The 14,517-nt window shown below is 40.2% G+C and overlaps 1 long non-coding RNA gene across 1 annotated transcript; it reads left to right on the top strand.

Moving 5' to 3' along the window:
• The first annotated feature begins 10,234 nt into the window (after positions 1 to 10,234).
• LOC110694001 lies at positions 10,235 to 13,989 on the top strand. Its single transcript, XR_002505714.1, has 4 exons — positions 10,235 to 10,410; positions 10,558 to 10,696; positions 12,995 to 13,060; positions 13,670 to 13,989. It is a non-coding gene; the product is annotated as an uncharacterized LOC110694001 (long non-coding RNA).
• The last annotated feature ends 528 nt before the right edge of the window (positions 13,990 to 14,517 follow it).

The following is a 14,517-nucleotide window of genomic DNA, read 5'->3' as shown; positions in this document are numbered from 1 at the left end:
CTCTTGATTTGCCAATGTTTGTTGGCTATTAACTCAATAGGTTACCTAGTAGGAATAGGGGTTTGAGTGCCCTTGTTTGTTAAAAACAGGCGGACGACTCAAACCTTTTAGGTTCCATACCAAATTTGAGGGAGTGACTATGAGTTAACGTTGGAGTTACTCAGTCGCCGTCACTTTTGTTTGAGAAGTAGAGGTACCAGGCGGCGTAGGCCGGCTAGACCCCTTGATTCGCCAATGTTTGTTGGCTATTAACTCAATAGGTACCCCCTGCATTTATCCCAAGTAATACAGGCGGTCATCTGACTCAGATGTCAACTGCTACCACTGGTTTGGTTAGTGATAGAGTTATCCTTGTCTCAAAAACGGCTACGGGGTTGCCCTTGGGGACAGTCGTATAGGTGCCGTGTAATTAGTTTATAGAACAATGTTCCACCCAAAAGGGAGCTGCTCTCTGCGACGAATTTCATCCGGAGGGATGCCGTCGGACGCCTGCTATGATGTTGGGACAGGTCGTATTAGTTTTGTAGATTTGATCAGTTGGCTTGGCGCCTGGTCTGATCATTCGGCCGGTGGCCTTAGTAAGTTCTTGGTGAACGTAGGTGCTAAGTAAAAGAAGGGTAGCCGCCTGTTAGGCACAGGGTCGGCTAGGCCCTAATCTTTTTAGCTAAGTATTGTGAGTAAAATACTCAATGGAGAGCAGCCGACTGTAAAGGTACAGACGGCATGCCCCTCTGAAGATAGAGTGAAAAACTCAATGGAGAGTAGCCGACTGTAAAGGTACAGACGGCATGCCCCTCTGAAGATAGAGTGAAAAACTCAATGGAGAGTAGCCGACTGTAAAGGTACAGACGGCATGCCCCTCGTAATACAAAATTGAATAGTAAGTGCAAACTTTATTAAGTAGCTCTTTACTTTACATCATTCAGAAGAAATATTTTTTAAGATTATCTACATTCCAAGTTCGAGGCAACGGTTGTCCGTCTGGTGTTTCCAGACGGTAGGTACCGTCCCTGACTTCCTCATAGATTCGGTAGGGTCCTTCCCAGTTGGGAGTTAGTTTGCCAGACTCATTAGCCCTACCAACTGCTTCCATTTTTCTAAGTACAAAGTCCCCTACTTTGAGTGGACGCCTGTGTACTTTTTTGTTGTATGATCTAGTCATTCTCAGGCGATAGATCTCATGGCGCAAGACAGCATTGCCCCTCTTTTCAGGAAGTGAGTCTAATGCCAGGCGCATGGCTTCCCAGTTTGCCTCTTCGTCATATAGCATTACTCGAAGAGTCGGCTCGTAGTGTTCTATTGGAAGAACAGCTTCCGCACCGTAAGTTAGGAGGAATGGAGTTTCTCCAGTCGCCCCTTTTTCAGTCGTCCTAATGGCCCAGAGAACATGTGGTAGTTCATCCGCCCATAGGCCGCCTGCTCGTTCAATCTTTTTCTTGAGACCGTCTGAGATGATTTTATTAAAGGCTTCTACCTGGCCGTTTGCTTGTGGACGGCCGACAGATGCAAAGTAGTGTGCAATTCCTTGGTCTCCCAACCAGCTTTTGAGAACAGGCGTCTCAAATTGGGGACCATTATCAAAAACCATAGACATGGGAACCCCGAACCGAGTGATGACATTTTTCCAAATGAATGAAATTACATCTTTCGTCTTGATTCCCTTTACAGCCTCCGCCTCTACCCATTTAGTGAAGTAGTCAACGGCAACAAGTATGTACCTTCTGCCGCCTGTAGCAGGCGTATATGGACCCAGAATGTCCATGCCCCACTTAGCAAACGGTAGTGGGCTGTGAATGGTAGTGAGGTCAGTAGCCGGACGGTGAATTAGTTTTCCAAACCTTTGGCACTTGTCACATTTTTTCACCATCTCCATTGCATCTGCTTCCAAAGTAGGCCAAAAGTAGCCCTGTCGCCTTGCCCTTTGAGCAAGCATCCTACCACCTATATGAGAAGCACAGTAACCAGAGTGAAGATCATCTAGTATCTCTCGTCCCTTTTCTGGAGTAACACACTTTAAGAAAGGTTGAAGGTACCCCCTCTTGTGAAGTTCTCCCTTAATCATTTCAAAACAAGTGGCTCGTTTCTTCAGTGCTGCCGCCTATTGAGGATCATCCGGCAGTGTACCGTTTGTCAGATATGCCCTTATTGAATCCATCCAGGTTGAGCTTCTGTCTAGGATTCCAATAGGGTCTTCCTCGATGCTTCTCTTCTCCATTACTTCCCAAAAAACAGTTCGAGGAGTATCCAGGAAGGCGGATGATGCTAATTTTGACAGTGCATCCGCCTGGTTGTTTTCTGATCTCGGCACTTGGATCAGATGGAAATCCTCAAGGGAGTCGACTGCTTGTCGGACCGCCTGTAAATACTTGATCATGGCCGGATGGGTTGCTTCGTATTCGCCATTGTACTGACTCACTATCAATTGTGAATCGGAACAGGCGTCTATTTTTCTTGCCCCTGCCGCCTTGGACATGCGGATCCCGGCTAGTAAAGCTTCATATTCTGCCTCATTGTTTGAAGCCTGAAAACTGAAGCGTAGAGCATACTCGAACCTGTCGCCCTCTGGCGACTGACATATGACGCCTGCTCCACAACCATTTGAAGTAGAGCTTCCGTCCACATATACCTTCCATACTTGGTCTGAAACTTGAGAGTCAGGAGGACGAGTCATCTCTACAATAAAGTCAGCAAAGGCTTGCCCCTTCACTGCTTTTCTAGGCTCGAAAGTAACTTCGAGGCTCTGTATTTCTATGGCCCATTTGATCATTCGGCCTGACGAATCCATGATGGTCAGTGGCCGCTTGATAGGTTGGTCTGTATACACGACGACTGCATGTGCCAAAAAGTAGGGCTTCAATTTTTTAACAGCCATGAAGAGTGCAAGACCAAATTTCTCCACTAGGGGATACCTCAACTCGGCATTTTTCAGTACGTGACTGACAAAGTAGACCGGGAGCTGACAGCCGTCCCTTTCAGCAAGGAGAACAGCGCTTAACGCATGATCAGAGACGGCCAGGTACATGTAGAGAACCTCTTTCGGCAAAGGGCTGACCAGCCTCGGCAAAGAATGCAAGTGAACTTTTAATTTCTGGAAGGCGGCCTCAGCATCCGGCCCCCATTCAAACCTTGCCTTTTTCTTAATTGCCTGGAAAAAGTATAGGCACTTGTCGCCTGATCGGCTTAGAAATCTTCCCAAGGCCGCCAGACAACCTGTTAACTTCTGAACCTCTCGGATGGTACGAGGAGACTGCATGTCAATGACCGCCTGCACCTTCTCAGGGTTCGCTTCTATTCCTCTCTGATTGATAAGGAATCCGAGAAATTTCCCAGACTCAACTCCAAATACACATTTCTTGGGATTGAGCATGACATGGTGCCGCCTGAGTGTGGCGAAAGTTTCTCGGAGGTCCGACAGATGATCTTTCTGAAGTTTAGTCTTGACAATCATATCATCAATATATGCCTCGACGTTTCTCCCAATCTGATCAAAGAACACTGTGTTTATCATTCGTTGGAAGGTAGCCGGGGCATTCTTAAGACCAAACGGCATGACCGTGTAACAGTATAACCCCTGATCAGTGACGAAGGCCGTCTTCTCCTGATCTTTCTTCCATAAGGGAATTTGATGGAAACCAGAATAGGCGTCCATGAAACTCATCAAGGCATGGCCGGCTGTTGAGTCGACCAGGTTATCAATTTTAGGCAGAGGGTAACTGTCTTTGGGGCACGCCTTGTTTAAGTCTGTGTAGTCTACACACATTCGCCAGGTGCCATTCGGCTTTTTAACAAGCACCACATTTGCAACCCAGTCTGGGAAGTAACATTGCCGAATGAACCCTGCATCAAGTAATTTTTTAACTTCGGCGGCTGCCGCCTGACTTCTTTCTTCGCCATGGTTCCGCTTCTTTTGCCGTACCGGCTTCTTTTTCGGATCCACGGCCAGTTTATGTACCGCCAGATCAGGACTAATGCCTGGCATTTCATGGACTTCAAATGCAAAGATGTCCTTGTATTCTTTCAATAGGTTGTGAAAGTCGTCACCAAGGTTTCTCAGAGCAGTCGTCCCAACTTTGACTGTTCGGTCAGGACGTGAGTCGTCTAAGATCAGGTCCGCATGCTCACCAGCCGGCTGAGGGCGGAACTCATCCGGCCGCTCCTCTGCCAATGATTGCTATTTTCTTGCTTTTCTTGCGGACTCTGTCTGGGACGCCTTTCTCTTTTTGTCACCTGTTTCTTGAACAGGCGCACTCTCCTTGACATTGTCAAGGTCTGTTTTTTCACCACTTGACCCAGTGGCCATATCAGTGGGCTTGACATCCGAGAGATAGCACTCTCGGGCCATCCTCTGATCTCCCCTTAGGGAGCCGACTGTTCCATTATCCCTCTCAAACTTGAGCAACATAAGAGACGGGATTATAACAGCCTTGGAATTATTCAGGGTTGGTCGACCCAGAATCATGTTGTAGGCCGAGAGTTCCTCTACTACTAGGAACCGGACTACCATGTGTCGTCCTTCCCCTTTTTCGCCAAGGCGAATGGGCAAATCTACTCGTCCCAGTGGGTGGACGACTCCTCCTCCAAACCCTATTAAAGGGTGGGAGGCCGGATGTATGCAGTCCGTCTGATATTTCAGTTTTGACAGACACTTGCTGCTGATGAGATCTGAGGAGCTCCCGGTATCTATGAGGATTCGGCCAACTCTCTGGTTGGCCACTTTACATTCAATAACGAGAGGGTCGTCATGCGGCCCCCTTACCCCTCCTAGATCCTCTTCAGTGATGACAATCTCAGGAAATGTATATTTGGACGGCCGTTCTTGGTGAACGGAATTTACATCTAACCGCCTTATATTATCTTTGTTGCCCCTAATAGTGGGGTCGCCTCCTGAGAAGCCGCCAGCAATGGTGTAGACGACTGCATCATCTGTATCGGAGCTGTCGGCCTGTTGATTCTTTTTGGCCGACTGCTTTTTTGAGGAAGTGTTCCCCGTAGATTTCTTGACATAAGTGTCAAGATCACCTTGCTCAGCCAGGCGGTCTAGGTACCGCATGAGACTGATGCAATCATTGGTGTGATGACCAACGTCATCATGATAAGCACAGATTTTATCTTGGTTCCGGTTGTTTGCAGAACCTTTCATGGGAACCGGCTTCTCAATTGAGATCCGTCCCTTTATTTCTTTTAGGATAAACTGGTTATCCTTGTTAAACGCATACTTTGGGGAGTATGGTTTGAATTCTTTTTTCTTCTTCTGGGCCGGCTGTTTAGAGGAATCAGCCGCCCAGACCTCTTTTCTTTTCTCATCTTTGTTAGACGACTGTTTCTGTCGTCCTTCTCTTTTTTCGAACCTTTTCCCGTCCGACTGTTTTATCGTACACAGATCAGTCGCCTGTATATAGGCTTCTGCTTCAATCAAGGCCTCTTGAAGTGTCGCCACCCTTTTTCGAACCAAATCAAATTTGAAGGTAGACCCGTCTTTGAGACCTCTAAAAAAGTCGGTATAAGCTACCTCATCCGGTAACCCTTGAATCTGTATTCTCATCAGGTTAAACCGCCTGATGTAAGAACGAAGCCCCTCCTTCTCGCCCTGCTGAATTGTTCCCAAATCAAGGGTCGTTTTCTTCGCAGGGATGTTCATGGCGAAGTTGGAGGCAAACAAGTAAGCAAGCGTCCTGAAGCTATTTACACAACCAGTCGGCAGGTTGCCGAACCATTGCTGTGCGATTCCTTTGAGAGTCGCTGGGAAACACTTGCACCAAGTGGGATCATCCAACCCTTGAAGGTACATCAGGTTGGTGAATGCCATCAGATGGTCTTCTGGGTTAGTAGTGCCGTCATAGGCGCCTACTAGTACATTTTTCACTTTGGCCGGCTGAGCGGCTTCAGTAATTTCCTTGGAGAAGGCCGACGGCTGTTCACCAAGTCTAAGCAACCGTAGCTGCCAGTCCATAGGTTGGACGTTTTTTGCTGCAGGTCCACCAAATGGAGGTGGCTGCATAAAATACTGTTGTTGCGGCACAAATGGTAAGTTTGGTACCGCCTGGGCACTATGAAAGCCGGACTGACGGGAGGTGCCGCCTGACTGACTCTCATGGTACGACTGAGTATGCCTCATCGAGGCATTTCGCAAACTGTCTTGAAAGTCTGAAGTAGAAGCCAACTCTGACAATCGGTCACTCTTCTTCTGCTCTAGCAGTAGCCGAGCATCTGTGAACGTTTGCTTTGACCCGTCCGCCTGAATATGACGAACCGGTTTCCTATTTCTTGTAGGATAACGGAATTTTGTGAAATCAAGAGCAGGTGGCTCCCGCTTCCTAGATTTAGGATGAGGAGTCGCCTCTCGCCCTTGAACTGGCTTCCTCTTCAGTGAAGTGGAAGGTTTCTTGGCCGACTGCTCCTTGACTGAAGCAGGCGGCTTCTTGTTGATCAACTCTTGAATCTCTCCCTTGAAGTCCCTCATGAAGGTCAGGAGTTCGTTCCTTGTGATGGGAGCAGACCCATCAGTCGGCTGTTGCCGAGCAGGCGGTGCGCCTGCTGGCTCGCTTCCTGTTTGAAGATGCTCCCGTTCCCTCCTTTCGGTATGACGGGTACGTCGGGCCCTTAGGGTCCCGTCTGGAGCTGTATGAGTTTCAACTTCAAATTCACTTTCGGTGTCATGGTCCGACTGAACTTGAGGGTCGTTTAGGGGACGCCTCTCTTCAGGAGTCGGTACAGACTTGGATGCCATCTCTGAAGTACTCTCCCCACAGACGGCGCCAAATGTTTCGGGGTCTTCTGATGTCCTGCGGGAGAGTTACAATTCCGAGACTGGAACCGGACGCCTGTACCTGCAAAATAACGGAGACTCCTGAGAGCTCCGCCTCCAACGGTCAAGTTAGTACCTGATTAAGGAGTAATTAATACGGAAATTAAAGTAATAAGATCTCTCTAGGTGAGAGTGTTTAATGTTGGTAATCTGCTTTGTTAGCGAGATTAGGCGGTTATTAGTGTCTTCCGTAACGTTTCTGTTCTGTTCCGTTCTTCAGGTGAGATTAATTGCTTGATTCCCTTTAATGAGGATTAATTAAGTATTTATAGTCTTGAGAAGCGTGCCACTCTCTAGGTTTAGGGTAAACCTAGGGCTGACCGGGCCTCTAGACAGGATTGGGCCTTGTTGGCCGGTTTTCCCATTTGGCATGGGTGGACACGTGGCGTGTCTCAATTGGTCCGTAGAGGACGTATCTGTGATTGACACGTGGCAGGCTCCTATTGGCCTACGTGAAGGACACGTGGCGGAACCTGGTTGGTCCACTTGTCAAACGGTGATTGGTGGATAAAAATCCCCTAATCAGTGTTCCCTAGGATGTGGAATATTATCAATGCGGATGAGGATTGTTTCAAGAGAAATAATCTTCAATGGTATTCCCTAGGATGTGGAGTATTATCATTGCGGAGGAGGATCGTTTCAGGCGAAGCAATCTTCTAATTTCGAAGCAGTTACAGGCGTAGCAGTTTTCAAGCGGGATGGCATTCTCTAGCTTGCAGGAGGTCATCAAAACAGATCGGTTACTTTCAGAGACGTGTGCTCGACGGTGCAAGATACGCGTTTCTTAACTCTTTTATCTGTTTAACTAACGCTAGTTTTGCAGGTATCGACGTCACAATAGTGATTTAGGATCGCAGAACGTTCTGAATCATTCTCCGTCCCTATCGATACTTTGACTTTTGTTTTCGAAACTTACGTTTCTCCAAACTCAGTCAAAGTGGGGGCTTCTGTAGACACCCATTTGTGTCTCCCCAAAACCAAACTCAGTGATGAGTACCTTTCACGTCGAATCATAATCGAATGAAACGAAAGTGTGGAAAGGTTTAGTGTTGCGGATAGTTTTAATTTCTTTTCTCTTCTCTCTGTTTTTGAAAACTTTATTTTAAGAAAACAGCCAATCCAGTTTGGTTGGTCCATGATATGGGTCCAATGGTAGTGTAGTTGGATGGGGCTTGCAAAGACCTTTCCAACGATATATTATAAGCCCAATTCCGATGAATATTGAGGAAGTTATAGCCAATTTACTAAACTGGGCCCGGTTTGAGCTTTATGTACGGCCCAATGATCTTGGGGAGGGCCTAATATGATTTATCATTCCTAATGCAATTAGGAATGGTTTTAGTCTTCTAGATTCCTAATTCAATTGGCATTGATAAATTGACTTTATTGACTTTTCACAGTTTTAATCAAGATCAAATAGCATTTTCGAAGAAATTATATTATTTTATCCTCCAGTACGGTAATCTTATCAGATTTTCGAAAACGCGTTAAAATTGAGCTTGGCGTCCAACCCCCGGCCTTGGCGCCTGGAACCAGGCTTGGCGCCAGCTCTGTTTCCTGAGCGTCAGACTCTGTTTTGTTAAATTATCCTTTTTGGCTGATTTTCTCTATAAATATCGTATTAAAAATTCCGTTTTCATTCACGAATCATCACCATTCATCACTAATCATTTACATCCATCATTCATCAACAATCATTATTCTTTAGCATTCTCTAAATCATTCATCTCTCTCATTCATCTCCTCCTAAACTTTGTTTTGTCATACAAAATTCCGCATTCACAAGATCTAGAAACACCTAACCATATTCGAAGTTGCCTTCGCCCTAGACGTGAAAGGTTTAATTTCTGAGGGTTTGGTCCCAAATCTCTCTTTCAATTATTTAATTTAATTGTTGTTTATTATTTTCCTTGAAGTTACTAACGTGTGTATTTTGTTATTAGAAAGAGGTACGAGGCATTAAAGTAACTACTTTAATGGTTTTTATTGATGTTATGATGTAGACATCATGTTTATATTGTTATTATGATATTCCTAGTATCATGTCTAGGGTAATTTTAATATTAAATATGATTCCTGCGATGCTTCTTATGTTCTTCCTAATATTTATGATTGTTAGTATCATGTTAGGGTTAAAGCTTTGATTTTTATTGCTTAGTGACATGCTAGGGTTTGTTATTAATCTTGTTAGTATCATGCCTAGGATCTTGCTAGTTTATTATGCTTTAATATTAACATGAACATGATTATGATTATAATTGTTATAATTTATGATAATTTATGAATATTATTATTATTATTATTTTGATGATGATTATTTTTATTCATTATTACTATTATTATTATGATGATATTATTATGATTATTATTATTATTCATGATTATTATTGATTATGTTGACATTATTTATTCTTTATTGTTTGATCACCTTCATTGCCTGCTTAAAGGGAATTTGTACTTGTAATCACGCTTAATAAGATAATTAGTAATCTTGTTTAGGGTTAATTTGATTATAATTCAAGTGATCGCCAAAAATAGATTTGTTTGTACATTAATATTCAACCAACATAGATTAAACAGGTTTAGGGTTAATCCTATTGATTGCATGTTAATCAGAAAGCGCACATGAATACGAGCATAATAGAGTAGAGGCCTATTATTAGGACAGGTTCAATCTCTTTTAGGTTGGATTTGTACCTTCATCACCGAACCCTTATTTGGTTCATGACCTTATGGAGTTGACGATCTCTTGGATCGTTAAGGGGTGTAACCTTCACCCTGTGAACGGTTTACAAGTTCCTAAAAAAACTTGTTGGCGACTCTTTTGCTCTATTTTCTTCCCTTTTGGACGCCACCGTACTTTAGTGTATGATCACAGTGGGGTTCAAGCTAGTGGGATTAAAGGCTTGAAATTATTCCTTACACCTATTAGTAAGGCAGGTTCAATCTCTTTTAGCTTGGATTTGTACCTTCATCCCCGAACTACTAGTCATGGTTCAAGACCTATCGGAGTTGACGATCTCCTGGATCGTTAAGGGGTGTAACCTTCACCTCGTGAACGGTTTACAAGTTCCTTAAAAAACTTGTTGGCGACTATTTTGCTCTATCCACTAGTAGAAAAAATGTTATTTGTAACGCGCTATTAGTAACTGGCATACATTATGTTAGTTATTACAAGAGTATTAATAATTAACATAGATAACACAAGTTACAAATAATTTAATATTAGTAACCGACATTAGCAATGTCAGTTACAAATAATAGGTCAAAGATAGGATGACCTAGTATTAGTAATGGGCATATAAAAAGTTAGTTACAAACAATAGGTCAAACTTTATTGACCTTATTAATTTGTAAGGGGCTTTATTAAAGTTGGTTACTAATGCTGCCTAACACCCATGACTCTCATTTCACTTTTTAATTTTAATGTTTTTAGAAGAAATTAGTCATAGACCCTCTTTCCCTCATAGTTACAAATCGGTCCCCATTTTTCACAAGGCTCACAAATTTTCTCTCTCCTCTAAAAGTTGAAACTGCTCCAAAGTAAAAAGTCCACAAAAACTCCATTAAAGGTTCTCCAAAATTCATTCATCAATATCATTACGGTATGTCTCGATCTTAGACTAATATATTTATTTTTGATTAATTTTACATGGTTTTTGAAAAAAAATAAATAAATAGAATTCTAGGGTTTATGCTTGTTTGTTAATAATTTAATTTAATGGAAGTTTTGTGGTTTTATCACTTTTTAGTTGAAATTTTCGGGTTTCATAGTAAATTGGGATAGATTGAAGAATATCAGATTTGAAAAGTTGGGTGGCGAGAGTTTCAAGCGCAAGAGAAAGAAATCGGGGCTTAAAATTCCTAAATCGGTGTATAGTTGAACATTTGGTATGGATCTTCAATTCTGGGAAATTTTTTTTATTATGATTTATTGTGTGTTTGATTTTAATTCTTCTATGAGAATGTTTACAATTTAATTATCAATAATTTAAGGGAAACAAAATTAATAAACAGGAACAAGCTTTTGATAATTTGTGGTTGGTGCACCCGGGTGCACCATGCGCATGGTGCACCAAAAGAACATTTAGTATATTTAAAAGAACATGGGTAAAAAATGAACATGTTTTTATTTTCTTACAACTGCAAATCCATCACTCTCTTCTCCTGCAATTTCTCACTCCTCTTTCCCTTCCTATCACTCTCTTTCTTGCTGCCAATTTTTACTCTCCTTTACACCATCGTTTTCATTTAAGAATTTCAATGAATTTGGGTAAAAATCATTTCCAAAGTACTCATTTTCTCTCTCCATAACTTTTATCTCTATTTTTTTTTTCTATTTTTCAAAAAAATTTCAAAATAGTAAAATTGTTCATCTTCAAAGTGAAACCCAAGAAAAAAATTGAACTTATTTCAACAATTCAACCTTCAAACTTAAACAAATGGTGGATTCAAGTAAAATGTAAGTATAAATTTTGTACATGCAAATTGTTTTTCGTCAATAATTTTAAAGTCAAAGTGTTTAATTTTGTGAATTTGGGGTTTTTTAAAAAAAAATAAAATAAAAAATTAAAGCTATAAAGTACAAGTTATTAAAAAAAGAACAATTAGAGGAGAAAGAAGAATAGTAATGAATTGAAGCCAACTGGAAGATAACTAAGCAAGGTTAATTTTTCAAACACTAGCTTGTTCTTTTTCAAACACTAACATGTTCTTTTTATTCCATGTTCTTTAAAATATGCCTAATGTTCTTTTAGGAGGTCATGTTCGTTGTCAAACACAAAGATGTTCTTTTGTTGAACACTATTATGCATGTTCTTTTTCAAATACTAGCATGTTCTTTTTCAAACACTGACTTGTTCTTTTTCAAACACTAACATGTTATTTTTATTCCATGTTCTTTAAAATATGCCTAATGTTCTTTTCGGAGGCCATGTTCTTTGTCAAACACAAACATGTTCTTGTGTTGAACACTATTATGCATGTTCTTTTTCAAATACTAGCATGTTCTTTTTCAAACACTAGTATGTTCTTTAAAATAAGTCTAATGTTCTTTCCGGATGCACTATACTATTTTCATATTAAACTGGGTTGTTTTATGAAAACTGGTCAGTTTTGGTTCAACTGGTATATGCTTCTGTTTTAGTGCGTTTTTCTTAGAGCTGTGTTGAGATTTTTGCTGGGATATTCCTATGTGGTTTAGGTTGTTTTAAGAGTGTTTTACTCACATAAATTGCATCCTTGCTACTACTACACTTTTTGTGGATTTTTTTTTCTCTGATTTGTGGACATATTTTGTGTTTAAAACATGGTGAAGAGGCTATAGAAACAAACTTATGTAAACTTTCTTGAGAAATTATATATCGTGGTGGAAAATTTTATTGATAGATCGGAAGCTAGGTTTGATGTCTTTGCTTGCTTGGTACACGTCATTTTGGTTGGCCTGTATGTTGTCAGATTCACTTGTATCTTCAAGGAGTAAGGTTTTTATTTTATTAATTTTATTACATACAATGTTCAAGCACATATCCAAACTGATATCAGATGCATCTAGCTTATGGTGGTCAGACTCATGGTTGAAATCTGATGTTTATATTACTACCCACTTTTGGTAAATGGGTCTTCGTGTAATTAAATGGAAGTTCTGTATCTAATTCTTACTCATGGATTGTACATATCTCGTAGCTAATAACCTTTCTTATTTCTGTCTGAACATTACTGGAATTTTACATATAATATAAGTCTTTATCTTGTTCCCTTTCCTCTTTATTGTTCCATTACTTCCACATACACCTCAATTTATTGTCGCTTAAATTTATAGTGCCTGAAGCCATATTTTAGTTTTTGATGTATCTATACTATGATGCGTTGAGGCTGATAAAAGAATTTGATTCCTGGCATACAAGCGTTATCCTTATTTCTTTTTTTAAAACATATTAACGGGTATATAAGTTATATTATTGACAATCATGAAATTCCTAGCGTAGTAAATTCTTCTATAAAAATTTAATTTTATATATTAGTCAAAAGTTATGGTCAAAGCTAATTTATAATAGTCTTAGAGTAAATTTTTTGATGTGAAAAAAATGTAGGAGATACAATACGATTACCGTACTATTTTGTTTAATATAAACCTTGGCCCCCCTTGAGTCTTAATTCCTGGCTTCGTCCTTTGTGGTCACATTTTAGGTTGGAGTTCACTCAAGCAAAGGTCAACAGAGTTTTGAGCTAGTTTTGGCACTTAGATTCATCAAGGTAATTAAATAATTTTGCAAAGAATGACTTTCCTAAGTGTATGTCTCCCTGTATTTCAAGCAACTTCTAACTTGTGTATGTGATAGGTTGTGATAATAGGCACCTGCTATCTCTTGTATGTTATGGTTTGGTCTCTAGTTCAGAAAATTGAAATTTGAGCTACTTCAAGTATCTCCTAGCTTGTGTATGTAATAGATTGTGCTAGCTGAAAATTGAGCTAGCTAGTTAAGGCACCAAGCATCTCCTACCCTATGTTTTTGTTGTATTTTGTATGTGGGGTTGTTTTATTGCTCTCCCTTTAACTATAAAAGCAATTATATTTATGTGACAGTTTAGTCAGATACAATTATATGTATGTGATAGCTAGTTTAGTCATGGCATAGTTTTAGCGGAATTACTTATTTTGATTTCTGTATTGAATTTATTTGTGACTAGTTTTGTCTAATAAGTGACTGAAGTTTTTCTTGTGAGTTTTGATGCTTATTTTCTTTTATATCCCCTCAATTTGATGCATTGCCCATGTAATTGGAAGAGTTCTTTTAGTGATCGTCTAAAACAACCCTTTTTTATTTTTGGCTTTTTTAATGTATATATTTCTTCCCCATGCAGAATTCTGGCGCAATATCAAGTGCTCAGTGTGAATTGCTGCTATCCCATATAGAACAGTCAAATTTAATTTGTGAAGCAGACAGAGACAAAATTGAAAAAATCATCAAAATTTGAAGGTTAAACATTGTAACAATTAACTAACTAGCTTTTTTTTATTTTTTAGTTATAGAGTATTATTTATTGTGAGTTGTGTGAGAAATATTTGTAATTTACTAGTACATCAATTCAATATAATTTACAAGATGTTGTATAAAGTTTATTTATCTTATATTGGTTAAATTAATAGTTATTATAGTTTATGAAAGTTTATTAATAATTAATGGTCTTTACATTGAAAAAAAAGTAGTGTACGGGTGGTGGCAGTAGAGGGAATTTTCTACCGCTACCATTTTATTTATTTTTTTAAAATAAAAACACTATTTGTAACTGGCGTTAGGCTATGCTTGTTACAAATAGTACTTTATTTGTAACCAGCATAACTTAACGCCAGTTACAAATAGTGTGCTTTCTAACTTGGAAAATTGTCTATTAGTAACTGTCGTTGGGTAAAGCCGGTTACAAATAGTACATTATTAGTAACTAACATTAGCTAGTTACGAATAATTTTCACTAGTTGTAACGGTGGCATTCGCAACCAACAATGCCAGTTACAAAAAGTCAATTTTGCTAGTTACAAATAACATTTTTTCTACTAGTGATCTTCTTTCCCTTTGGACGCCACCGTACTTTAGTGTATGATCATAGTGGGGTTCAAGCTAGGGGTAATGCTTGAAATATTCCCTACAGTTTTTGGCGACTCCACTGGGGAGGATTTCTATTTTAATTCCTGAAATTTATTTCGGCAATGA

This window comes from Chenopodium quinoa, unplaced genomic scaffold (genome assembly GCF_001683475.1).
Source record: "Chenopodium quinoa cultivar QQ74 unplaced genomic scaffold, ASM168347v1, whole genome shotgun sequence".
NCBI lineage: Eukaryota > Viridiplantae > Streptophyta > Magnoliopsida > Caryophyllales > Amaranthaceae > Chenopodium > Chenopodium quinoa.
The sequence above is the reverse complement of the archived record's forward strand: the minus strand, read 5'-3'. Positions and strand labels throughout refer to the sequence as shown.